This window comes from Vigna umbellata, chromosome 2 (assembly GCF_029865625.1).
Source record: "Vigna umbellata cultivar VRB3 chromosome 2, Vumbellata_1.0, whole genome shotgun sequence".
NCBI lineage: Eukaryota > Viridiplantae > Streptophyta > Magnoliopsida > Fabales > Fabaceae > Vigna > Vigna umbellata.
Window position 1 is genome coordinate 1,400,201 of NC_142166.1, and position 26,891 is coordinate 1,427,091.

General features: G+C 30.1%; 1 pseudogene; it reads right to left on the reverse strand.

Annotated features, from left to right (window-relative positions):
- Positions 1 to 17,707: 17,707 nt before the first annotated feature.
- Positions 17,708 to 26,784, reverse strand: LOC148203143 (uncharacterized; annotated as a pseudogene).
- Positions 26,785 to 26,891: the final 107 nt, after the last annotated feature.

A 26,891-nucleotide genomic window follows, 5' to 3' on the forward strand; every position in this document is an offset into this window, starting at 1 on the left:
AAGTGTTGTGATACAAATACATGAGGATGAATCTCTCATCTATCCAATATAAAAAAAATATGAATTGGTTCTCTTGCATAATATTTTTAGTTTTTTCCATGACAGTATTTTTGAGTGTCAGACAAGTCCTACTCCTTTATTTTCATTCATTTAATTGATAAGACATGGTATTGGAAACTTAACGGAATAGATGTACACTAACTTTGGTTTCACATGAAAATTGATAAGAACCATATAGTCCTGTCCGAATTGAATCAAGAATGTTCATAAGTTTATAGTATTATTGTTGTTTAATAATTGATCTAGTCATGGTCCTACCTCAGTCAATATGTAGAACACTAAATGTCTGGGAACTGTTGCTATTTTTTTTATTAAGTACATTTTCAATACTCACGGGCCATGGCCATTTTCCTTTGCTATCTATTCTTTCTTTTATTAGTTGAAACATGGGTCAAGATGATATTGCTCAGTACAATTCTAACTTTATTACTCATTGATTCTAATGTTTAAGACAAAGTTAGATGGCTTATCTTTTTCATATCCAATGTGGAAGTGTAACATCCCAAATTCTCACATTGGATAATTCATAATTTATATATTGTAACATTACATTTACGGTAACATCCCGTAATCTCACCCTTTAAAATTTCCTAGTTGATATAAGTCTATACATGTAAAAATGTTCTAATTATAGTTCTTCTACTTCTCCCTTCCTTGGCACTGAGTGAGGCAACATTCCTTCATCTGCTCCCGTATAACGAATTATACGATCATCGCACATACCCAAACACAAACAAGTAGGGTGAGCTAACATGCAACCAATCATTTATGAAACATGCATGCAAACCTCATATAATAATTATGTCATACATACTCATACCATCATACAACAATCACATCATACAAACACAAACAAGTAGGGTGAGCTAACATGCAACAAATCATTTATAAAACATATATAATTACCTTGATATAAACATCATATAATAATTATGTTCGACACTCTCATACCACAATTCCTATTAGACACTCGTCTCACAATACCCAATAGACACCACAATACCCAATAGACACTCATCCGGATGATAAGTTGATGAGCGGTCACGGGAGGTTATGCACTTGTAATGACTTCTACTTCTTCTTTTTTTTTTTCTTTCTCTCTTTTTTTTTTTTATATACAAATACACTTTCAAAATACTTCATACCATTCACAAGGTTAATCCCCTCACTATGTCCAAAACCGGCACATAGACCAGGACCTCCTGCTCCTCTCACCACATAATTCATCCCTCTCTACTTGAGAATAGATGATTATTAGAGTATCAGGATAACCTCCAACTACGGGACCCTCAACATCAACATATACACAAATACCATAACATTTATTTAATCTCTCCACAAGACTCATACCATACTAATATTCCTCAACTCACATTATACCCTTACAAAATCTCCCCATACTACCCATAACATGTTCAGATGCATAAATTCAAATGCAGTATAATAAAATGCAATTATCACAATTATAATTCATAATTCCATATCTACCACAAAAATGAATTCATCAGACATTTCCATTCCAACAAGATATATTGCACAATATTTTAATAGTACAAAATCTGTTCAATAGGATTTAAGTTAAAAACTTGTCGAGTAGACTTCCAGGAAAGAGAGGTGCGTCACAATGGACAACTTAAGTACCAAATCTTTCCTTAGCCAAAGCGTTCCTCAACTAGTTTTTAACAAATTTCTTATTTACAGATTTAAAACAACAACATATAATATTAACACCGAAATTTAATATAGATATCAAAAAAATAGAAATTAAGCAATATTAAGATCCCTGAGAAGATACGAAATTAATATCTCTAAATCTGTAACTCCGATTTCAAATCTGATTGGTCACAATAATTCACTATTTGTTATAAACTACATATTAAAATTTCAGGTTGATCCAACGGTTAACTAGATAGATATTGAGGTTTTACCGAGGTAACTCAAGTGCAGAATTTTAAGTGGTTTTCGGTTATACTCAAAATGCGAAACTAATTTCCCTAATCACAGACATTTAATTACAAATCTGAACGGTCAAAATGACTTAATATGTCTTATGAATTACATACTAAATTTTGGGCTCAATCTAACGGTAGATGAAATATATATGAAATTTGTACCATGATAGCTTAAGAACAACAATACAGTGTTCATCCGATTGTTTCACACTTTCGAAATTTCTTTCTCTAAACATAGACCTTCAATTACAAATCCGATCGGTCAAATTGTATTAATATGTCCTAAGAATCATATATCAAATTTTGAGGTTGATCTAACGGTTAAATAGGTCAAAATCTATATTTTTACCGAGACAACTTAGTAACAGAACTATAGGGTGACTAATTTACTCAAACTTGCAGTATTTATTTCTCCAAGTACAGACTTCTATTTTCAAATCCGAACGGTCAAAGTTTAGTAATAGGTCTTAGGATTCACATACTAAAATTTTAGCTAAATCCAACGGTGAAAACAATTAATAGAAAATTTTCACAACAGTAACTCGAAAATAAGAAATTATAATAATGAAAACTAAATTTATATAAGTGAATAGATAACTACCATTACCAAAATTTTAACATACTCATAACTCATATTCATTATCATAACATGGATAAAAAAATCATAAACAAGAAGGATTAGCTCCCCTACCTCTATTCCAGACTTAATCTCCTGCTCCGAATTTGTTTCCCCGAAACCCTTCAGAACCTCTACTCTTCTTGCAACTAAAAATTTCTCCCTAACTCTTTCTTCTCTATTTCTCAAGCTCTCACTTGATTCCTCTTTTCTTGGTGCAAAATACCCTTCCCTCCCATGGCTATTTATAGTAAAAAAAATTTACTATTCATTAATATTTTAATATTATTTATTATTTTAATATTATTTAAAAATAATATTTCAATCATTTTCTCACCAAATCTGATCCTAATTTCTACCTACTACTTTCTTCCATGCTAAGGAATCTAAATGCTGAAAATTTATTTTTACTATTTACTTTTTACTATTTACTATTCACTTTTTACTATTTACTATTCACTTTTTACTATTCACTATTCATTTTTTACTATTCGATTTTCTTAAAAAAAATACTAAATAAGTTATCAAAAATTTTAACCTCTCCTTCTAAAATTACTATAATTTTATATTCAAAATATATATTTTTCTATCCATTAAAATTATTATTACTAATAAAATGCTAAAATTTACTATTATAAATATATTTTTTTTTTCATGGGTCTTACATTCTCCCCAACAACAAAAATTTTCGTCCTCGAAAATTCGAAAATTCGACATAAAAATAAAGTTATGATTATTTCACCTTATCTTCTAGTTTCCTTGTAAACTCATTTACTCTACTTATTTTGTGCATAAAATTTCTAGCATCTCAAATTGAAATGTACTCACGAAAAATTTAAAATCATAAACCTTCAAAACACTCTTACTTGTCACTTCTAGCCTCGTCAAAACCACCATTAAACATACCCCACTAGTCTCAAAATAATCCATTAATGTTTTAAAAGAACTCATTACTCATAAACTATTAATCACAAAATTCCAGAAAACTTTTCATTCCTACTATAACCAGAAAGTGATTCTCCTTATAGATCCCTATTTAAGACTTTCATGACCCTATAAAACTCTAAGAATCATTCTTTTTCCGTAACAACCTTCCATTATATTTTCTCAACACAATTTCTACTCCTAGAAATCGTACACCTCTAAAAGCCACTTATGTTTACCAAAATTATACTAGATTGTTCCACCTTACCCTCTACTTCTATTCTCCGTAAAATTTATAATTACTCTGATGATTACACGGAGTCCAAAACACTATTACTAAACAATTCATCCTTTATGTTTTTCTTTTCTATACCCATTTAACAAGAACTTGTCCAAAAATAATACCTATATTGAGTATGCTTTATAACATCCATAGAAACCCTTCCATACTTAAGATCATGCATCATTTCCTTCACTCGTCCTTGATGAACTTATCTGACTCTCGGTAATATTGCCTTCACCCTTAACCACACTTAATGTTCAACAATCAACTCACAATTCTTGAAGACCATAAACTTCTAAAAACATATTGGAACATGACCAAACCATCCTTTCGATCATACCCTTAGACTATAATATCTATCATTCACTTGCATTGGTCAGATATCCGTAAAATATTGATCCTCATCCTTTATTTAACCCACACTAAATGTTGAACCACTATTTTCTTCACCTGATAAACATTTCTGAAATACTTAACAAAACTAGAATAATCAAACTTCTTTCAAGATTATACTCCAAATTATCTCAACCTTCATGTAATTATTTTCCTAGCAACCATTACTAGCCTAAGTTAAAACATTCTCCAAGAATTAACTTATAAACTCTAAATCTTAGGAATATAAACCTTGTCCTCAAAATACCTTCCCACATCCTAACCTAACATGAATCCACAAACTTAACGTTGTCTCTAACCCAGTACCTAACAATTGTGTATCTCTGATAAGACTCAACAGATCACTCAATCAACAATGTTATAAATTTTGAAACCACTTATTTTAATCTCAATAAGGCCGAATTTAAAACTAACTAGATTCCTTATCAATACTGCACCTACTCATTTAAATAAACCACTTATGCCACATAAGTTAAACTATCTAGAGAGATTATCAGGGCAATCAACCACAACCCACCTCAATTATAACGTGCTTCCCGAGATCAAAACCATACCCCAGGATATTTAGTGTTAACTAAATCTAAAATTTTTATCCGAACTAAAAGTAAGTATCAACAAGTTCACTCACACACATCACTTGATAGAGATCAAGGTGCGACATATAAATCTTTACCTATCCTTTACATCACCATTGAGGTTTGAATACTACCATATAACTATGCCTGATGAAATTGCTCCAATCACAACCTACAACTTCTTAATTATTCCTAATTCCCTAATCACATTAGTATTGCAACCCTCCTTTTTATCTATTTCCAAACTCTTCTTCTTCCTTATCTTGCCATGTTCATAATAATATCAATTCAACCTACACTACCTCTACTAACTTTAACATCCCAAAATCAATAAAATTTACAACCGTAAATCATGACATTTTAATCCTATCAAAAATACCAAATATTTGCATAAGTCGAAAGCCAAAATTTTCGTACCTGGATTTTCTCCACTACTCCTCATACAAAAATCACATATTCTCAAATCTTATCTCTAATACATTTACTGAAAAAAATCTAACCATCTCCTTTTAATCATCCATTTAGCTTAGAATCCTTCCAATACTTCATTCTTCTCTAAAGACCTCGTGTTCTCTTAACTTATAAATTTCTCCTCCTATTAAACTTTCTCTCAATCCTCTTTATGCCTTATACAACTTCTCATCTACTCTTCTTTGTCTAATATTTGATTTATTCTTAATCTACTTCAGTATTCCTATCCCTTTTTATTTTAAACTTTATCTTCAAATCTTCCACCATTTTCTTTCTTCAGATTCCAATCATCGCTGATACATCAATCCATGTTACCAATCTCACACAATGCCACTCTGTTTCTCATCAATACTTCCTTCTCTTCTGACTTCTAACGTTACTGATATACTAAACCAAACTGATTTCTCAAACCTTGCTACATTCATGCTTATCCAAAGCTTCTCTTAATCTAGCCTTTGAACTCAACTCCTTTTTGTGAAACTTAAGATATCTCATCTATTAATTTGTTCTAGAAACTTCTAAAAATTTTACTTCTAAACACCAACATCTTCACTCATCCTTTGAAACTTAAACTCTAATATTATATCTCCTATCAAGGCTTTAACTAATTCTAATATCTTTCCTTAAACCCTCAGAATTAAGAAAGGAAAATCATCTATGGTAAAAGTCATGAGTAGTTAGACATAATACTCTACTATCTAGATTTGGAGGAAATGGTAAATTATACCATTTAGACTCAATTCTTCACAGAGAAGACACGGAAGACCCACAACACAGAGGTCATCCTAAGGACGAACTGCTCTGATACCATTAATGTAACATCCCAAATTCTCACATTGGATAATTCATAATTTATATATTGTAACATTACATTTACGGTAACATCCCGTAATCTCACCCTTTAAAATTTCCTAGTTGATATAAGTCTATACATGTAAAAATGTTCTAATTATAGTTCTTCTACTTCTCCCTTCCTTGGCACTGAGTGAGGCAACATTCCTTCATCTGCTCCCGTATAACGAATTATACGATCATCGCACATACCCAAACACAAACAAGTAGGGTGAGCTAACATGCAACCAATCATTTATGAAACATGCATGCAAACCTCATATAATAATTATGTCATACATACTCATACCATCATACAACAATCACATCATACAAACACAAACAAGTAGGGTGAGCTAACATGCAACAAATCATTTATAAAACATATATAATTACCTTGATATAAACATCATATAATAATTATGTTCGACACTCTCATACCACAATTCCTATTAGACACTCGTCTCACAATACCCAATAGACACCACAATACCCAATAGACACTCATCCGGATGATAAGTTGATGAGCGGTCACGGGAGGTTATGCACTTGTAATGACTTCTACTTCTTCTTTTTTTTTTCTTTCTCTCTTTTTTTTTTTTATATACAAATACACTTTCAAAATACTTCATACCATTCACAAGGTTAATCCCCTCACTATGTCCAAAACCGGCACATAGACCAGGACCTCCTGCTCCTCTCACCACATAATTCATCCCTCTCTACTTGAGAATAGATGATTATTAGAGTATCAGGATAACCTCCAACTACGGGACCCTCAACATCAACATATACACAAATACCATAACATTTATTTAATCTCTCCACAAGACTCATACCATACTAATATTCCTCAACTCACATTATACCCTTACAAAATCTCCCCATACTACCCATAACATGTTCAGATGCATAAATTCAAATGCAGTATAATAAAATGCAATTATCACAATTATAATTCATAATTCCATATCTACCACAAAAATGAATTCATCAGACATTTCCATTCCAACAAGATATATTGCACAATATTTTAATAGTACAAAATCTGTTCAATAGGATTTAAGTTAAAAACTTGTCGAGTAGACTTCCAGGAAAGAGAGGTGCGTCACAATGGACAACTTAAGTACCAAATCTTTCCTTAGCCAAAGCGTTCCTCAACTAGTTTTTAACAAATTTCTTATTTACAGATTTAAAACAACAACATATAATATTAACACCGAAATTTAATATAGATATCAAAAAAATAGAAATTAAGCAATATTAAGATCCCTGAGAAGATACGAAATTAATATCTCTAAATCTGTAACTCCGATTTCAAATCTGATTGGTCACAATAATTCACTATTTGTTATAAACTACATATTAAAATTTCAGGTTGATCCAACGGTTAACTAGATAGATATTGAGGTTTTACCGAGGTAACTCAAGTGCAGAATTTTAAGTGGTTTTCGGTTATACTCAAAATGCGAAACTAATTTCCCTAATCACAGACATTTAATTACAAATCTGAACGGTCAAAATGACTTAATATGTCTTATGAATTACATACTAAATTTTGGGCTCAATCTAACGGTAGATGAAATATATATGAAATTTGTACCATGATAGCTTAAGAACAACAATACAGTGTTCATCCGATTGTTTCACACTTTCGAAATTTCTTTCTCTAAACATAGACCTTCAATTACAAATCCGATCGGTCAAATTGTATTAATATGTCCTAAGAATCATATATCAAATTTTGAGGTTGATCTAACGGTTAAATAGGTCAAAATCTATATTTTTACCGAGACAACTTAGTAACAGAACTATAGGGTGACTAATTTACTCAAACTTGCAGTATTTATTTCTCCAAGTACAGACTTCTATTTTCAAATCCGAACGGTCAAAGTTTAGTAATAGGTCTTAGGATTCACATACTAAAATTTTAGCTAAATCCAACGGTGAAAACAATTAATAGAAAATTTTCACAACAGTAACTCGAAAATAAGAAATTATAATAATGAAAACTAAATTTATATAAGTGAATAGATAACTACCATTACCAAAATTTTAACATACTCATAACTCATATTCATTATCATAACATGGATAAAAAAATCATAAACAAGAAGGATTAGCTCCCCTACCTCTATTCCAGACTTAATCTCCTGCTCCGAATTTGTTTCCCCGAAACCCTTCAGAACCTCTACTCTTCTTGCAACTAAAAATTTCTCCCTAACTCTTTCTTCTCTATTTCTCAAGCTCTCACTTGATTCCTCTTTTCTTGGTGCAAAATACCCTTCCCTCCCATGGCTATTTATAGTAAAAAAAATTTACTATTCATTAATATTTTAATATTATTTATTATTTTAATATTATTTAAAAATAATATTTCAATCATTTTCTCACCAAATCTGATCCTAATTTCTACCTACTACTTTCTTCCATGCTAAGGAATCTAAATGCTGAAAATTTATTTTTACTATTTACTTTTTACTATTTACTATTCACTTTTTACTATTTACTATTCACTTTTTACTATTCACTATTCATTTTTTACTATTCGATTTTCTTAAAAAAAATACTAAATAAGTTATCAAAAATTTTAACCTCTCCTTCTAAAATTACTATAATTTTATATTCAAAATATATATTTTTCTATCCATTAAAATTATTATTACTAATAAAATGCTAAAATTTACTATTATAAATATTTTTTTTTTTTCATGGGTCTTACAGGAAGTATATCTTCCATTTAGATCAGATTTTATTATTCAATTTTTTTTAGCACTTGCCTTTGTCTTTAATTTTTTTTGTTATTTATTCAAGAGCCGAAGTAATTATCCTTTATGAAATAATTATAATTATGAACATTTTATTGTTCTATTTTATTAATTGTATTTTAATTGGCACTTTGTCACTATTTCATTAATGCAAGTATAGATGCTTTTATATTTTATCATAAACAAAATGACTTAAATATGTATTAATTTCAATCCATTTTTGGTTCCCAAAATTAAAAAGGCAAGAACTTTTAATGTTTATTAAAAAAGGGAAAAAAACCAGTTTTTCTAAAGATAAAATTGTAATGTATAATTTTTATTATGGAAGGCAAAACTGTTGGCAATTTCATGTTTATAATTTATAATTTTCATGTTTATATCTTTTAGTTTTAATATTTAATGTTTTAAATGTTGTATTTCATTGTGATTTATTATTTTCACTGTAAAAAAATTTAATTTTGGTTCATTATTTTATATAATGAATAATTAATTATAATAAAATCATAAAAAAATAAATTATTTTTATTACCGGCGATTTTTAAAAAACCTCTGCAAATGTCAGCGGTTTATAAAAAATATCTGCAACCGACTGTTTTCTAAAATCTCCGAAATTATCAATGGTTTTTGAAAATCTCTGAAATTATCGGTGCTTTTTGAAAACTTTCGTAAGTAACGGCGGTTTACATGAAACCTCCAGAAATTATTTATCGACAGCTGTTTTTCCTGCCGCAGATAAAGTATTTACAAGGGATTAAAACCGCCGATACGCCAAAAAGAAAACGCCTGGTAAAATTCTTAATTTTTGTAGTGAGTCTTTATTTATTACAATATTTTTCATAAATAATAGGATTAAAAAATAAAAGATATTATTTATCAAAATATAAATAACTCAATTATTATTTAAAAATCATTATAAATTAATTTAAACTTAATCACATATTTATAAAGTCATTACTTTCACTTATTATCTTTTTGAAATATCTTTTAAAGTAACTAATTTTAAATAAAAATAATAGTCATAGATCTAATGATATTATTATTGTATTTACACGTTTCTAAATTATCTAATAATAAAAAATGCTTCTAAAATATTGAATATTCAAATAAATGATATTATAAATTTAAATCACGCCCAAAAAAAAATCTTCAAGTTTCCTTTTCTTTAAAATTTAACTTTTACAATATATATATATAATTATAAACATAAGAAAAAAAAGTTAAGGATATGAAAACTTATATAATATTAAAATTTAGATTTAATTATCACACCATACTTAAATCTTAACATAATTTCACCCTAGAGAAGGGATAAATTTGAACAACTAATCCTTGACTGGTGATAAATTATGGAAAATTAAAATTTAAAAAATGAGAAAGCTTTAATCACGTACCTCTTTGTTTAGAATATTGATGCTATATGTAATGTACAATAATGGGTGATTTGGTCAGAAAGAGGCTTCAAAGTCTGCTACAGGAAACAGTATCATTGATTTAAAACATTGAATATATGAAATAAAGAAACTAGGATTTGAGCAAAAATATGAAACCTTATGTCTTTAAAATAGTGTCGCTAAGACTTCTGAATTATATATTTGTATGATTTTATGATCCAAATGTTGAGTACAGTTGCTGCGGTGAAATGAAGAACAATTAGGACATGAACATGAGAAGGATATCATGCAAAAATAACCTTGTATTCGAACAAAAATGTTTCAGATTCTTTGATTGCAAGGAAAGAAAATTAAATTGAAAAAAAAATCAAATTGATGTATTAAAAATGAAACAATTGATTAATGTTGAGTTTAGTGAAGATATTATTAATCAGGGAAGTGTTAATCAAGAGACAAAAGTGATTAAAAAAAATCAGAGATTCTCTATAGACATTATTGCAATCGAGCTTGAACAACAAAAGGAAGAGTTTGGTAATCCCTTGTTTGAAGTTATCTCTAAAGTGTTTGCAATAATTTGTAACAATTTCAAAGTTTAAACTTTGAAAGGGAAAATTAAACCAAAATGGCTTAGTTTATGAATAAAAAGTATAATTAATCTATTTTAAACTTAATGACATATTTATAAAGTCATTACTTTCATTTATAAACTTATAGTTTTTTAATGTATCAATATTTTGTACAAGTATTCTGTTACTTTCTTGCTTGACGAGAAAAATATAGTTTTAGATTTCATTATCCACGTTATTTTTTAAAGAAAATATCTATTCAATTAAAAATAATAAATATATTTTTCAATTTCAAAGTAGTAGTATTTAATATGCTACTAAATAATTTTTAAGTTTAATTATATATAATATCTATTAAATAAAAATATAAAGTTAATGAACTAATGCATTGGTTGAGTTTTTCATCCAGTAGACTATAATAAAAACATAATATTTTCCATTTATTGATTGCATTGTTTAGAATATTGATGGGTGACTTGGTCAGAAAGAGACTTCAAAGTCTGCTACAAGAATATCTGATCTAAAGAAATTTGCAACAAGGATTTTGAGCAAAAATATGAAACCTTACCTCTTAAAAATATTGTCGCTACAGAAGATTCAAGAACTTCTGAATTATATATTTGTGAAGATTGGTGAGTTTATGATCCGAATGTTGAGTACTATATGAGTTGCTATGGTGAAATGAAGAACAATTATAGGACACGGACATGCAAATGAAGAAAAAATGAAGATAGATCGTCTTTTATTCTTTTCCAAAATGTTTCATATTCTTTGAGTGCAAGGAAAGAAAAATCAATTATTGAAGTATTAAAATTGAAACTGTTAAAAAGCAGAGATTCTATGTAGACATTATTGAAGAATGAAAGGAAGAATTTGGCAATCCCTAGTTTGAAGTTATGCCTAAAGTGTTTGCAATAACTTGTGTGATCCTCCATTAATTTCTGAAAATTGTTCAGAATCCACGAATTTTGCAAATGAAAGGCAACTTGGATTCTCAGAAAAGTTCCTTCACTTGTAACCATGGAAGAACAAACGTCACAATAAATGAAAATGTCTAAGTTTATCCAAGCAAGGTATCTTAAAGGCACACAAACCGAAAATAATTTTACGATGTTAAACTAAATGTTTACACATTAATTATGATCTTTATAATTGATTATCCATAGTAAATTTTGATAGCTACAACTCTACATTTATCATGGAAGCAAGATAAACAAGATATAACTTCTCGTAAGGTCTCAAGATTGTTTCTTCACAATGGTTACGTTTAGTTTATTATGTTATAATAAGATACTATATAATAACTTCATGCTGATTATTGCACTTATAAATAATCTCGTACCAAGTACTCTTAATTTATTTTCAGTTTGAAATGATTTATTTGTTAAGACAAAATTGTCTATAAAATTTATATGTTTAAACACTCTTATATATGTTTTGAAATTTATCCAAATAATATTAAACGAAATGAAAATATGAAGATGATATATCTATAATAGAATAAGCAAAAACCTAAGTTTAAGATCAAAATCCACAGTCATCTAGCAACATAGGAAAATCTTAGGAAAATTCTTAGGCATATATGCAACATAAAACAACCTAAGTTAATACATCAAGACGACTAAACAACTCTCAAGTTAAAACATCTATGAGAGTTATGCTAAACGCGTCAAAAAGATGCTCAGTTTCTGCTTTCTTTTTAACTTCCATTGCTAATGTGGTTTTACCACAACCCCCCATCCCGTATAACCCAATCATCTCTCAGTGCTTCTATTAGTTGATCAGAAGCATGTTTTCTACTTTCAAAATTCATACATTCTTCTGTGAGATATGAAAAGTGTTTGAAAAAAGACTAGCAATGCGGTCCAGTGGTACATACTTTTTTCCCTCTTGGATGAACTTTTTAAGGTCTCCAATTTTCTTTGTTAACTTCTTTCCTTAATGGTATCCCGAAATCCAATTTGGACAGTGTTTCGGCTGAGTCCGGGCGGACCCAGTACAAACACACAAACTTACTGTCGAAGACGGACGGGCGGGCGGCGAAGATATATGGACCGAGCGGACACTGCTGAATCCTACGAACCGGAGCTAGTTGCATGGACGGGCGGCACCAAGATGGACGATCGCTGTTCCATGGCGCTTCAAACCGGGCGGACGTCCTCCAATCCGGGCGCTCCCTCTTTGCTCCAAGACGGGCGGACGTCCTCCAATCCGGACGCTCGCTCCACGCTCCAAACCGGGCGGACGTCCTCCTCTCCTGACGCTCCCTCTTTGGACGAACGCTGTTCCTGGATGGGCATCCTCCCTCTCCTAGCGCTGCTCCACACTCCCAGTTGGGGAGGGGCCGGGTACCTGCTAAAGGCACTCCGACGCTCAAGTCAGTATTATGACAGAGCGATTGTAAAGCGTGTATGCATCGTTATTCAAGTTCGTGGCGTTCATACCTGAGACCTTTATTTATAGCGAATTGTAATGGGCTTTTACCTTTTGGGGGCCTGGGGACGGCCCAATAATACCTTAATCTTCGTTAAGGACTTTAATGTGTCATTAGCATTTAACCGTGTACTCAGCAACGTGCGTCGGTTGGGAATGATGGTCGGTCAGGGATGTTATCCTAGGTGGGCGTCCTGCTCTCGGGCGGACGTCCAATCCTTGGGCAGACGTCCAGCCCTTGGGCGGACGCCCAGCTCTTGGGCGGTCGTCCACTCCTTGGGCGGTCGTCCACTCCTTGGGCGGACGCCCAGCTCTTGGGCGGTCGTCCACTCCTTGGGCGGACGCCCAGCTCTTGGGCGGACGTACAATCCTTGGGCGGGCGTCCGGCTCGTGAATACGCCCGGATTATTGGGCGGACACGCCAACTTAGGCGGACGTCCACTTCTTGGGCGGACGTCCAGCTCTTGGGCGGACGTACAATCTTTGGGCGGGCGTCCGGCTCGTGAATGCGTATCAGATTATTGGGCGGACTGGCAGATGACGGACGTCCTTGGACGGACGTCCGGTTCCTAAGGACGCTCGGTCTAGACTGTTTGGCGGACGTCCGGATTATTGGGCGGACACGCCAACTAAGGCGGACGTCCACTTCTTGGGCGGACGTCCTGCTCTTGGGCGGTCGTCCACTCTTTGGGCGGACGTCCAGCTCTTGGACGGACGTTCTACTTTGGGTAGACGTCCTCTATCGGTACATATGGCGCCGTCTATGTGGGCGTCCTTCCGTACGGCATCCGGCACCTCTGGTACAGACAGTATCCAAAACAACAACTATTTTTTCTTCTTGCTTCTTTCAACAACTGATTCACATTTTGTATGTCAATGTTAGAATCTTGTAGCCACTTCTCGACAACTTCACTGGTCTTTCTCGTTTGTTTATGGGTCTGTACAGCAAATTTTTGGACACTTGCTCTTGTGGCAACAAAATTTCCCTCTTCTTTCTCGAGCTCTTCAATGAAATTGTTAAAACAACAAGGATAACGTAATTGATTTAACGCTCCACACACTAAATCTCTTGAAATAGAAGATGCAGAACCATATAGACATTCCATCAATTTCTTCTACTAAATGCAACTTTCTTTATCCTGAACAAGAGAAACGAACATATTATAAAAAATAATTTAGATATAATAGGAAAAAAAAACTTAAAGATCATTATTATGCTTACAACTTTACAATGTCCATAACTGGCTTTTATGGTAAAATCACAATAACAGAGTTATTAGTAGTTATAAGTTCTACATTTTTATACTAAAAATATTAAATTATTGGATACACGATGGAAAGAATACAATTAAAAATAATCTAACTTTTAATCATTATTTTAATTTTACGTACTATATGATTTCTATAATTTTGTTAAATATTTTTTTTAGAAAACATTTTTTTTTAGTTTCGTCATCCCTCTACCCAAAAATATATTGAAACACAACCATATCTAGCCTCTCTAGGAGAATAAGTTCAATCAACTTCTCTGAGAAAATGAATTATCAAAGCAGAAAAAAGGTATATACAAAATGTGACAGTTTTATACAAAATATTTTAAAATAGTTATTACTTTTAAAAATCAATTCACAAATATATTTTAAAAAAAAATCAGTTAATAGTTATATTATAAAAGATAAAATGAGAATAAAAATTGTGTATACAAAAAAATATCCTCGTTATATATATATATATATATATATATATATATATGTGTGTGTGTGTGGGTCTAGATAAGTTAATATATAACAGAAAAATATGGGAATAATAAAAAGTACCTAAATGTTAAGGTAGAAATTACAAATATAATAAAGAAAAGAAAAAGAAATATAATAAAGAAAAAAAATATATATGACAGTTTTATTTAAAATTACTTCTCAAAAATCAGTTAACAAATTATATTATAAGTTAATAATATTTTTTGAATATTTGTATTACATTATATTTTAATTATATATGTAAATTGATTAATTAAATATATAAGAGAAAAATAATGAAAATAATAAAAAGTAACCGTGGATATTACAAATATAATAAAAACATGGAGAACAATATAATAAAGAAAAAAAAAAGAAACATGTGTCAGTTTTATAAAATAGTCGTTATTTCTAAAAGATCAATTAATAATATTATTTTTTTTAAAAATAAATTAATAATTATATTATAAAAGAGTAAAGTGGAAATAAAAATTGTGTACAAGAAGTATCTTTTTCTATATAGGTATAAATATACAAAATTAGGCTAACTATATTTTTTGTATAATAACTTTATTTAATATTTATTTTAATTCACATTATTATCTTTTAATTAAAATATATAAATAGTATAAACTTTACTGCTAATTTTCTAAGATTAAATTAGAATTAAAATTTACTGTCAGTTTTTTAAGATTAAGTTAAAATTAAAATCTATTTATTAATTAAATTGAGTATTTCCTCTCATACTAAGAATTCACTTCATAATTGTGACACAATCCCTTTTAGTTATTAAGGGTAATAATAGATTTGATTATGATATAGCTCACCTGATTTTTTACCGTAGAACATCCACTTCGAAATGCATTCTTATTTTGTATATGCTTCAAAAGAAAATATTATTATCTATTGTTTATTAACTAAATAAATTTATACCCGACACAGTTAAAATAAAAATGACACCAACGTTCTGTCTAATACTAATGATTTCTCTTTTATAAGATCATAGTCCTTGAATAAATTTTATAATATAATATACAACTTTTATTCTAAAGTATAGATTTTAAAAGAATAATAATTGGAAACATGACACTGGACCAAGTCAAGTTTCTTTTATTTTTCCTATAGAGGAATTTTAATTTTCTTATTATTTCTGATATATTCTCTGTTATAACTAAGTTTTATACAAATTATAAAATCACGAATAGAAAATATTAAATAAGAAATAAGACAGTACATATTTGTTTCTTATTTCTGATACATTTTAATTAATGATAAATAATTTCAGAAAATATTTAAAAAAAGTGTTTTAAAAAAAACATTGTCTTCATTTTTCTTTACCGGAAAAATAAATTGAAAATGAAATTACTGATGTTTATATGTTTAAATATATTTAGAATCCATAAAAAAATGATTTGATTTCAATATAAATATTTGTTTCAAAGAAGGAGAAAGAGGATTGTGAAGAACAGAGAATATGTGACCAAAAGAATTGGAAATAGAAAATAAGCAGAAATGGGTAAGCTGACCTCCTCTTCTTTCAAATACTGTCGTTGATAACTGTAGAAGATTCCAGCATTTGATGTTAATTTTTCATTTACACCCACAGCTTCACATTCTGAGTTAGACAGAGATCCTTGAGAATTCCCAGAGCTATGTTTGGAGAAGAAATGTCTTGAAAATTTTGCTTCATCGTTTCCAGGTTCGATGACAGTTGAAAAGATCGTTATAAATATGGTCATTTTCAACTGTCTTTTCCTTTTTTATCTGTTTTGACTCTTAGATGAGTTACTATGTGATTCAAAATAATTACTTATACATTTCTTTATTGATACTATATTTTTAAAATTTATTCAGGCGAATACTAACTTATACATCTCTTTATATATAATATAAATTTACTATACTGTACTTACAATACTATATTACGTTGAGTTTTACTATATTATATTGTTTCATATTGTATTATGTTGTTTTTGTATTATGTTATTATTCAAAGTTATTAATTTTTTTTAAAAATAACTTATACTAATACTCCGTGAAGTTTTCTCCAATTACACTAATAATCTATCTTCTTTTTCAATTCTACACGACCTTCTATTTTTTTTTTTAAATATTACAAGTCTCCTGAGTCTCAAAAGTATTATGCTTATATTCCTAATAAGCAAGACTTTGTAATGAAAAATAAATAAATATTTTTTTTAAAAAAAGTCACCATATATAAATATTTCATAATAACCCATTTTTTTTCTTGAAGAAATAAAAGTATTATGTTTTCATCAGTTTATTAAAAGCATATTTTAACTAAAATAAATAGCATTTGAGTAAATTTTGCAGAGCATAAAACCACTATTTTCTGTCAGTGGAATGATATGTTTATTATTTTACACCTCTTAAATAGCTTTTTCACATGACTGGAATGATATTGACATTACTTATGTCAAATTTTAACGCCATTAAATTTAAATAAATGATACGTTTGTTGATATATTAGTCCTTTTATGAAATTCTCTGCATTAAAATTGTGTAATGGGCGAAATAAAACTCCTAAATATTTTAATGATATATCGTGTTATTAATATGAAATGTTTTAATATTAAACGAAATAACAGTATACCTGACGCTTAGAAGTATGACAGACAAAGCCAAATGTATTTATAAAGAGAAATAGAAAAAACGTAAAATAAAAGTGTTTGAGTAGAACTTGAAAATCACAAAAAGTCGAAACATTTTGTAGGAACATCAAAATAGTCATGCAGACTCACAAGTTCTATCTTCATATTGTGTAGTTCTTGAGTTAAATTGTGTAGTTCTTGAGTTAAATGAGTGTGTCTCTTAAGAAGATCACCAATTCTCGTCTTAGCATGGTCCAACTTAGAATCCCTTCCCACAACACGTTGACGCATTTCATCAACCCACGACTTCTTAAATCCGAGTTGAACAGCTTCATCACATAGTTTAAGGAACTCTTTTTCTTTATCAGGATCAACACTACCAACACTTTCACTTCGAAGAAACAACAACATATCTGTCAATGTTTTCAACATCAAAGCTTGAAAGCGATCGCTAAACTTCTCACAAGCTTTCCAAAGATGTGGATATGCTGATATTGCCTCCACTAACAAAGAAATTTGTGAATCATTGAGATCGGCAAAATGCTTACACTCTTCCAATCTTGTACGAATATCTGTAGAAGCTGTAAAAAGTTTGAGAAGTAGGTGACAAATATATATAAGATGGAGAGGAGACAAGAAAAGAGCTATAACCTGGAGTAACCACAACGTCATTATTGGAAACAATTCCTATTCCCTCTGTTTTATCCAACAAGTTCAACCCTTCTTGGATTTTGATATTTTGATATGGTGCTATTTCTGTCTTGTCTTCATTCATCTCACTATCTTGTTTAACAACCTGGGAATCTTGTATAAGTATATTTGCACCGCTTGACTTGTGAATAGTAACACCACTAACCAAGCTAATGTTATCTCCACCAATTGGCAAGGTTTTAATTGTAGCTCCCTCTGTTGCAGCTCCACCTCTGCTCCTTTCTCTTCCTATTTCCTCAATATTCTATTCATCACCAATGGAAAAGTAACGTTTGTGTATATTTAAAGTTATAACTTTTAAAAACATTTGTTTCATAATGTATATCATGTGTTGGTACCACAATAATTTGACCAATTTTAACGGTTACCATATTTACAAGTAAAAGTATTTTATGCAAAGGAGTTACCATACAAGTTTGAGACGAACTTCTTACCTCTGAAACAGAAGTTGGTATTGCAGGTTTATCCGATGTCGTAGTTTTTCCCAAGTTGTCTGTCTCTATTTCATCAGTACGCTTTTCAACGCCAAAAGTTATGTTGATTGATTAGTAAGTAAAGTTTGGTTGTGGTTGTTTTAATTTCTTCCATCATGTAGTTGAATAATGTATCATTTTCAGAAGATTAAAAGAAAATATGCAAATACCTCATTCATGTTTGGAGATGAAATGTCTGGAAAGTTTTGCTCCATAGCTTCTGGGTCTGATGTCATTTCACTTTTTCTGTCTATTTTTTGGAACTCTTCTATTTCCGACACTGGCGCTTTGGTTTCAATTTTGTTATGTTGACCCACCATTTCAACTTTGCTCTCCAACATAGATTGATTGTTATGATTGACTTGTGAAGAAAATGGTTTAATTTGAGATATAGATGGATCTTCACGGTTCATTTGGAGGGGAGAAGTGTTTTTTGGCGTAGGATCCAAATCCTGCCGAAAACAATTGATCGTAAAAAGTTAGGACTACATTTTGTGATTGATAGCCTCCAGACTAATTTATTTCCTTGAGTTGTTGTAGTATATAAATCAACCATTCATTTTTTGTAAATTTTTTAAAAAAATGAGAATATTTAGTTTGTGTAACGTTACTTTCCTGGGAATATGTTTCACGATTAGATTTTCCATCCACCTCTGCATTTATTGAAGTTGCAGGAGCCACTTCCTTTGAACGATAATCTTTCTCAGTGACATTCTTATCTGATTTTTCATTGATCTAATAAACGATAAAGTATATAGAAAAGGAGCATCTCAATAAGTCATTTCTTTTAGAATAATAATAGCTATAAATGAAAAGACTGTTTTTCAAATAATGAATTGAGTCTCAGTAAAATTTGTCGAATTTTAGTTAAGCAATCAGTGGTATATACTAAAGTTTAATGTCATTATTATTATGTATTGAATTTCACTTGGTTAACTTGAATAGGTTGGCGGGTTCTGACCTGTAAAGAAGGCAACTCAGTAGAATTGTTGCTCCTAGAAACTTCATCTAATTTCTTTATTTCCTCCACCAGTGACCGAATTTGCCAGTCAGGAATTGTAGAATTTTCCAAACCTGTAGTTCAAGCATATAGTTAAGGACTTCGTTTAACAATGAAACAAAGAAAACACAGAAATCAACGCACCCTCAACATTCCATGAATGATCATTATATCGTCACAACTAAAAACAATTAAATGGAAAAGAAAATAACATGCAGACAATTATAAATACAAGTGATTATTTGTACAAATATTTGGTTCAAAATTTGAATGAAACATGTATTTTCTTCCTATTTTATTGTGGAAGAAAGAAACATAAATCATTTGGTTATTAAGGGTAGTTATTTGAAATGTAGTTGTGCTCTAATTCTATAAGGAAATAAAGATGTTGGCTGAAGATTTCAGATTTCACAGCTACATTGAACACATTTAGCGAAATCACCATTAGTCGTTTATATATAAAGCTTCCATCGTAAGATGTAATGTTTGCAACAACATGTCCATTTCATAGTATTTACCTTCCAAACGAAGATTTTGTTGGAGCTCCTGAGGTGGAGTTGTTGAAGTTAAAGAGAGTTTTGGACAATTGCGAATAATGCGATGCTTCAAATTTAAAAATATACTCTCTTGTTGAAAATTTAAAAGATGCATAAATATTATAACTTTCAGTTGTGGAAGTTCAACTTTGGTCTTTCCTGTCTCATCGTATTCGCATGCAATAAACTCTTGTAGTTCAGTGGCTTCCTTTATGATTAGAAGCTTCAAGTTGGAAAGATCATTGGATGCAAATAGAGAGGTGAAACATTTCAACTTATGGCATTGTTGAATAAACAATTATTCTAGTTTGGGGAAGCATGGTTGAATAAACCTTTTATCCTCCAAATCCTCTTCAATTATCTGTCTTAATTCCTCGCATTCACTTACTTTTAGATAATTCAACTCTGGTAGACATCTCAACATAGACTGAGGAAATATTACTTCTAATTTTTCACACCCTATTACTGTTAATGAGTTGAGATGTTGAGATGTTGAATAAACTTCAAATCTTCTAACTTTAAACTGACTTGTTGTCCCATCATCCAATCTCCATTGTTGGCATTGCTCATGCTTAGAGTTTGTTGGGTGGGAAAATGGTTTTGAATATTCACCACGCCTCCAACAAAAGGTGTTGCGAATATATCTTGCAATGAATTACAATCCAAAATAGTTACGCTTTTCAAACTTGAGAACATTGAAAGATGACTTTTAAATTCATGCTCATCTTCAACCATGTTTTCCTTTTTATTTCTTTTGACTCTTGCAGGAGTTACTATATGTTTCAAACCATCACAGTTAGATATTGTCAATACTTCTAATGAAGTCAAGGTCTTAGCTACAGATGTCGTAAACAACGAGTCCAACATTGGACATGAATCTATATTAAGATATGTCAGGCTAGATAGAGAAAACGATCCTGAAAATCAATTATAAATAAAAATGTTATTCAATTAGGACTCTCATTCTTATTTTCAATACATTGATCTCGATGAACTAAAACCACAAACTCAAACATCCAATAATCAATTCACAATTTTATTATCTCACTTCACATTTTCATCATCCTATTACTTTTAATAATTTTATATTCAATTACTTTTTTAATCTCTATATTTACACCAACTTCGTCTTAATTTTAGTTCCTATCTCTAAAATTGTATCATTTTTCATATGTAAAATTGTATCTTTTTTCAGATGTAAAGATACTATTTGTGATTTATTTTATTCGTAAGATTATATACATATTATGTTGTTATATTAGATTATATTATGTCTTATTTCTGGAGTTTAATGGAAAGAATCGATTAAACGATCTTCAAAAGTTAAATTTAGTCATTATATATATGTTATTTCTGGAGTTTAATAGAAAGAATGACTTCAAAAAATTAAACGGTTTCAAAAGTTGAATTTAGTAATTTCTTTTTCATGTTTTATTATATTTGTATTCTGTTTTAACAAAAAGTTTCTCCTCTCCAGAATTTTTTCACTTAATAACTAGAGTAAACTATTTAATGTTAACTATACTTTTTTAATAAATTATACTTATATTTTTATTTTTCAAAATAATAATACATATTTATATTTGTGATATATATTTACATTTATGTGATATATATTATAAAAATGAAATGATCATAAAAAATAATTTTTTATATTTTAAAAGAAAAAGTAAAGAAAAGAAAAAATAATATTAAATGAGTTTAAAAACTTTATACATGTCAAACTATATTTTTTTATATGTAATAATATACGTTTTCTAGATTCTACATAAACCTTTCATTTATTAAGGAAAAAAAAGTTTTTTACACCGCAATTCATATATAACATACATTCTACATATTTATTTTTTAATTACACTTTATATTTTAATAAAACATTAATTTATTTGAGTTTTGAGTGAAAGTGTAAAGAATATGGATGTCAGCATATTAATACTCTTAAGAATATTATATTGTCAGTTTTTTAAAATATTATAATTATATATCTAATAATGAGATTATTGCAATTATGAAAAAATATAAGAAAAAAATATAATTTAAGAATAAGAGGAATAATAATTATTGTGAACGGTTTTTGGAAATAATAATTAGTTGCTTTTTCATTTTTCTTACAGTTAAATAAACTTTTATCCTTTTATTGACTTCAAACTGTTGAATACTAAAACATCCGCGAATCTATAATTTTGTAGTTTTTTGAAAATATACACCTTAATAAAAATATTTTACAATATGATTTTTTCCTAAAAACGAATTAGATATTTATGCATAAGGATTCCATATGGATTTATTTAATTATCTTGAGCATAAATTTAATTGAATTTGAAAAACAAAATAAGATGCTTATAATGTAATATGGGAAACGTACCTGAGCTATTGCTCACAATTTCGTTTGTTTCTTCGCAGTGTGCAGGTGGAAGAACTTCCTCAATTATTTGTTCCAGCGTATAGCAATTTGAAATCTCAAGTGTTTTCAATTGAGTTAAGTCTCTTCTGATATTGGCTGAGAATACATGTTTTAATTCTTTACATGTATCTATCTCCACTTTTTGAAGATTTTGAAAATTTTTGGATTGTATCGAACGCCCATTTGTGAATTGATCTTCACTTTTCTTTAATTTTTCAAAAGACCCATTGACAGGTGTTGCAAATATATCTTGCATCGAGTCACAATTCCAAATAAATATACTTTTCAAATTTGAGAACATTGAAAGATCACTTTCAAATTCATGCTCATCTTCAACCATGTTTTTCTTTCTTTTCACTCTTTCAGAAGTTATTATATGCTTCAAACCATCACAGTTATATATTTCCAATTCTTCCAATGAAGTCAAGGTCTTAGCTACAGATGTTGTAAACAATGAACCCAACATTGAACATGAATATATTTCAAGAAATTCAAGGTTAGACAGAGAAAACGATCCTGAAAAACAATTATAAATAACAAAAATATTAGTTAATTGAAAATTCCTTTCTTATTTTCAATACATTGATCTCCACCAACTAATATCACAAATCCAAACATCAAATAATCAGTTAATAATAACGATGAAACCACTGCACATTTTCACCATCCTTTTTTCTTTTAATAATTTCATATTTAATTACTTTTTTAATCTCTATTTACAATAATTCCATCTTAATTTCCTGTATTCTAATATAGTATATTTTTTAATCTGTAAAGATACCATTTGTATTTTATTTTACTCATCAAGGTAATATATATAAACTGAAAGATATGTTCTTAAATAGATAGATTAAAAGAGAAAATTTTCTAACCAAAGCGATCGATTGAGTAAATAGTTTATAATTTTATATGGAAAATTAATATTTAAAATTCGAATTCAAATATATTTCTCTTTTCTCTTACTACGTCACAAATATCATATATAATGTTTTAACAATTAATTTTCTTATATTTTTCATATACGACAATGTATTCATAATATTAATGGAAGAAAACCCAAAACTTATCCCACAAATTTATGTAAACGACTACATTAAAATATAACTGTAAGGTAAGAAACATACTTATTCGATAAATTTCAAACAAAAATCTTAATTGAATTCTTAAGGAATGGAGCCAGTTTTAATTGGTTAATAGATTCAGGGAATTAATTGATAAAATTAAATTATAAATAGCTATTACCAAAACTTTTATTGAATTTGAAGAAAAGAATAAGATTCTTATGAGATATGTAATATGGAAAAAGTACCTGAGGAGTTACTCTGCACATCTTCTTCTACAATTTCATTTGTTTCTTCGCATTGTGCTGGTGGAAGAATTTCCTCAATTATTTGTTCTAACATATTGCAATTTCCAATTTCAAGTATTTTCAATTGAGTTAGGCCTCCTGTGATATTGGCTGAGAATACATGTTTTAATTCTTTACATCCAAATATCCTCACTTCTTGAAGATTCTGGAAAATTTTAGATTGCATGGAATGCCCAATTGTAAATTCATCTTCATTTTCCTTTGTTTTGTCAATTGTGAAGAGACATGTTAATTGTTTGCAATCTGCTATATATAAATTCTCTAATTTTTCAAAAGACCCATTGGCAGGTAGACAACCATGTCATAAAGTTTTTAGATGTTTCATGTAGAAGATCTCCATATAACGTAACTTGGAGAAAATATTTTCCATCTTACTCAAATGATTGCTAGTGTCAATCAAACACTCTATTTCTTCACAATCACCTATCCTCAGTTCTTTCAACTCATTCATACCTTCTTCAATTTCAAATATATCAGGCATCATATTTTTTGCACCTTCCTTAATATTTGCTACAAATAGCTCTTTTGCTTTTTTGGCCAAACCTTTAATAACCTCATTTGATATGTCAAAATAATTAATTCCTAAAGTTCTCTCATAAGAGAAAAACTCTTGAAATCTATAATAAGTATAAAAAGTATATTCTAATATAATTCCATACCTTTGCAGCTTTTGGGGGACACTAAATGAGTTAGAGAATTTAACACTTTCTTCCTTTCGATCAATCAAGGGGTCTTTATAAATATACAATTCTTCTAGAAATGGGATTCTTTTGATCTCTTCAAAAATATTGCTTTCAATGTCACAACTTTTAAACTCTAACAACTTCAAGTTTGTAAGTGTTGTGAGTGCAACATCAGTTTGCAAGTCAAGGAACGAAGGCAATGAACAAAAATGAAACGAAAGACTTTGCAGTTTCTTCATATCTCTCACAAATGAAATGTCTCTCAAATTCCATTGTTGAAGGATCAGACAATGGAGATTTGTTAATGATTTGAAAGACGTTGTTGACAACTCCAACCTATATTCGTTTTTATTGGTAATAATCAAAACTCTAAGTTTTCCCATTCTTTCAAAAATTCCATCGGATACTTCCAATTTTGTTTTTATAGTTAAGAACTCAAGATTGGAACAATCCATATCATCTGGAAACTTCTCGCACCATAAATATCTTATTGAACCTTCCTCCAAAGTTACATCCTTTTCCAATTCACATTTGATCATCTTATTTTCGTTCTTTGATATCCAATGGGCTACATCACGAACCAAGTCATGCATTTTGACACATTCATCATCCGCCTCCATCATCAAACAAGAACTTACAAGCTTGATTTTGGCTGTAGTCACTTCAGTCCTTGCCTCTTCATATGTTTTAACTTCTCCAGCCACACCTAACCCTATTGCACATCTTATTAAACATTCCACTGGAATCTCATAATCTTCGGGGAATACAGAACACAATAGAAAAAGTGATCTAGCTTCTTCAGTATCTAGATTATCGTAGCTCAACTTTAGACACATATAGGGATCTTGCAAACCCCTACTGATATTGACCGGCTTAGAACTTTTCAATTTATTCAACGCATTACGCCATATCGCCTCTTGTTTTCCCTTCAAGCTACTAGCAACAGCTACAATGGCAACAGGCAATCCTTTACATTCATTTGATATTGATTTTGCCAAATGCTTTATGTTTTCAGGAGTGTCTTTCGACATAAGTGCTTTCTCTTGGAAGAGAGTCCATGCTTCTTCATCACTTAAGATCGGTAGATAAATTTTTTTTTGACAATCCATTGAAATACAAACTTCTTCAGATCGAGTGGTAATGAGAATTTTGCGGCCTTTATGGTATTCAGAGAGGGGAATCCCTATGCGACCAAAATCAAGTTTTTCCCACACATCATCTAGAATCATAAGAATCTTTATTTCCTGGGTTAATCTCGTGCACAAGCGTTGGGCTCTTTCTATTTCTTGGCTTTCTGGAAATGGAAATGTATACTGTAATGAACTTGCAATTTTGTCTTGAATCCTTGAAACTTCTACTGTACTAGACACAGGAACAAAAATAACTGTGTCAAAAAGGTGCTCAGCTTCTGCTATCTTCTTAACTTCCATTGCTAATGTGGTTTTACCACAGCCCCCCATCCCGTATAACCCAATCATTGTAACCCCATCATCTTTCAGTGCTTCCATAAGTTGATCAGAAGCATGTTTTCTACTATCAAAATTCATACATTCTTCTGTGAGAATATCAGAAGTGTTTGAAGGAATTGAGGCAATGCGTTCAAGTTGTATATATTGTTTACCTTCTTGAATGATCTTTTGAAGGTCTGCTTTTTTAATTGCCAACTTTTTTCCTAAACGGTATCGCCAAATCCAATTTGGACAGTATCCAAAAAAACAACTCTTTTTGGCATTTGTCTCTTTAAGCAAACGATTCACATATTCTGAATCAATGTTTGCATTCTTCAACCATTTATCAATAACATCAGTCTTTAAAGTTTGCCTTCGAGCATGTATGACACGATCATCTACACTATTTATCGTTTCGACCAAGTTGTCTTCTTCTTTTTGAAGCTCTTTAGCAAAACTATTAAAGCAAAAGGAGTATTGTAATTGATTAATAGCCCCACACGCCACATCTTTTAAAACTCCAGACAAAAATCCATTCAGAATGTCCATCTATTCACTTTACTGGATTCAACTTAAATAACCTGATAATACAAATATAAGATCAAATAAACATAATGAGTTTTGTACCCAATTAAGAATCAACTTTAGATTAAAGA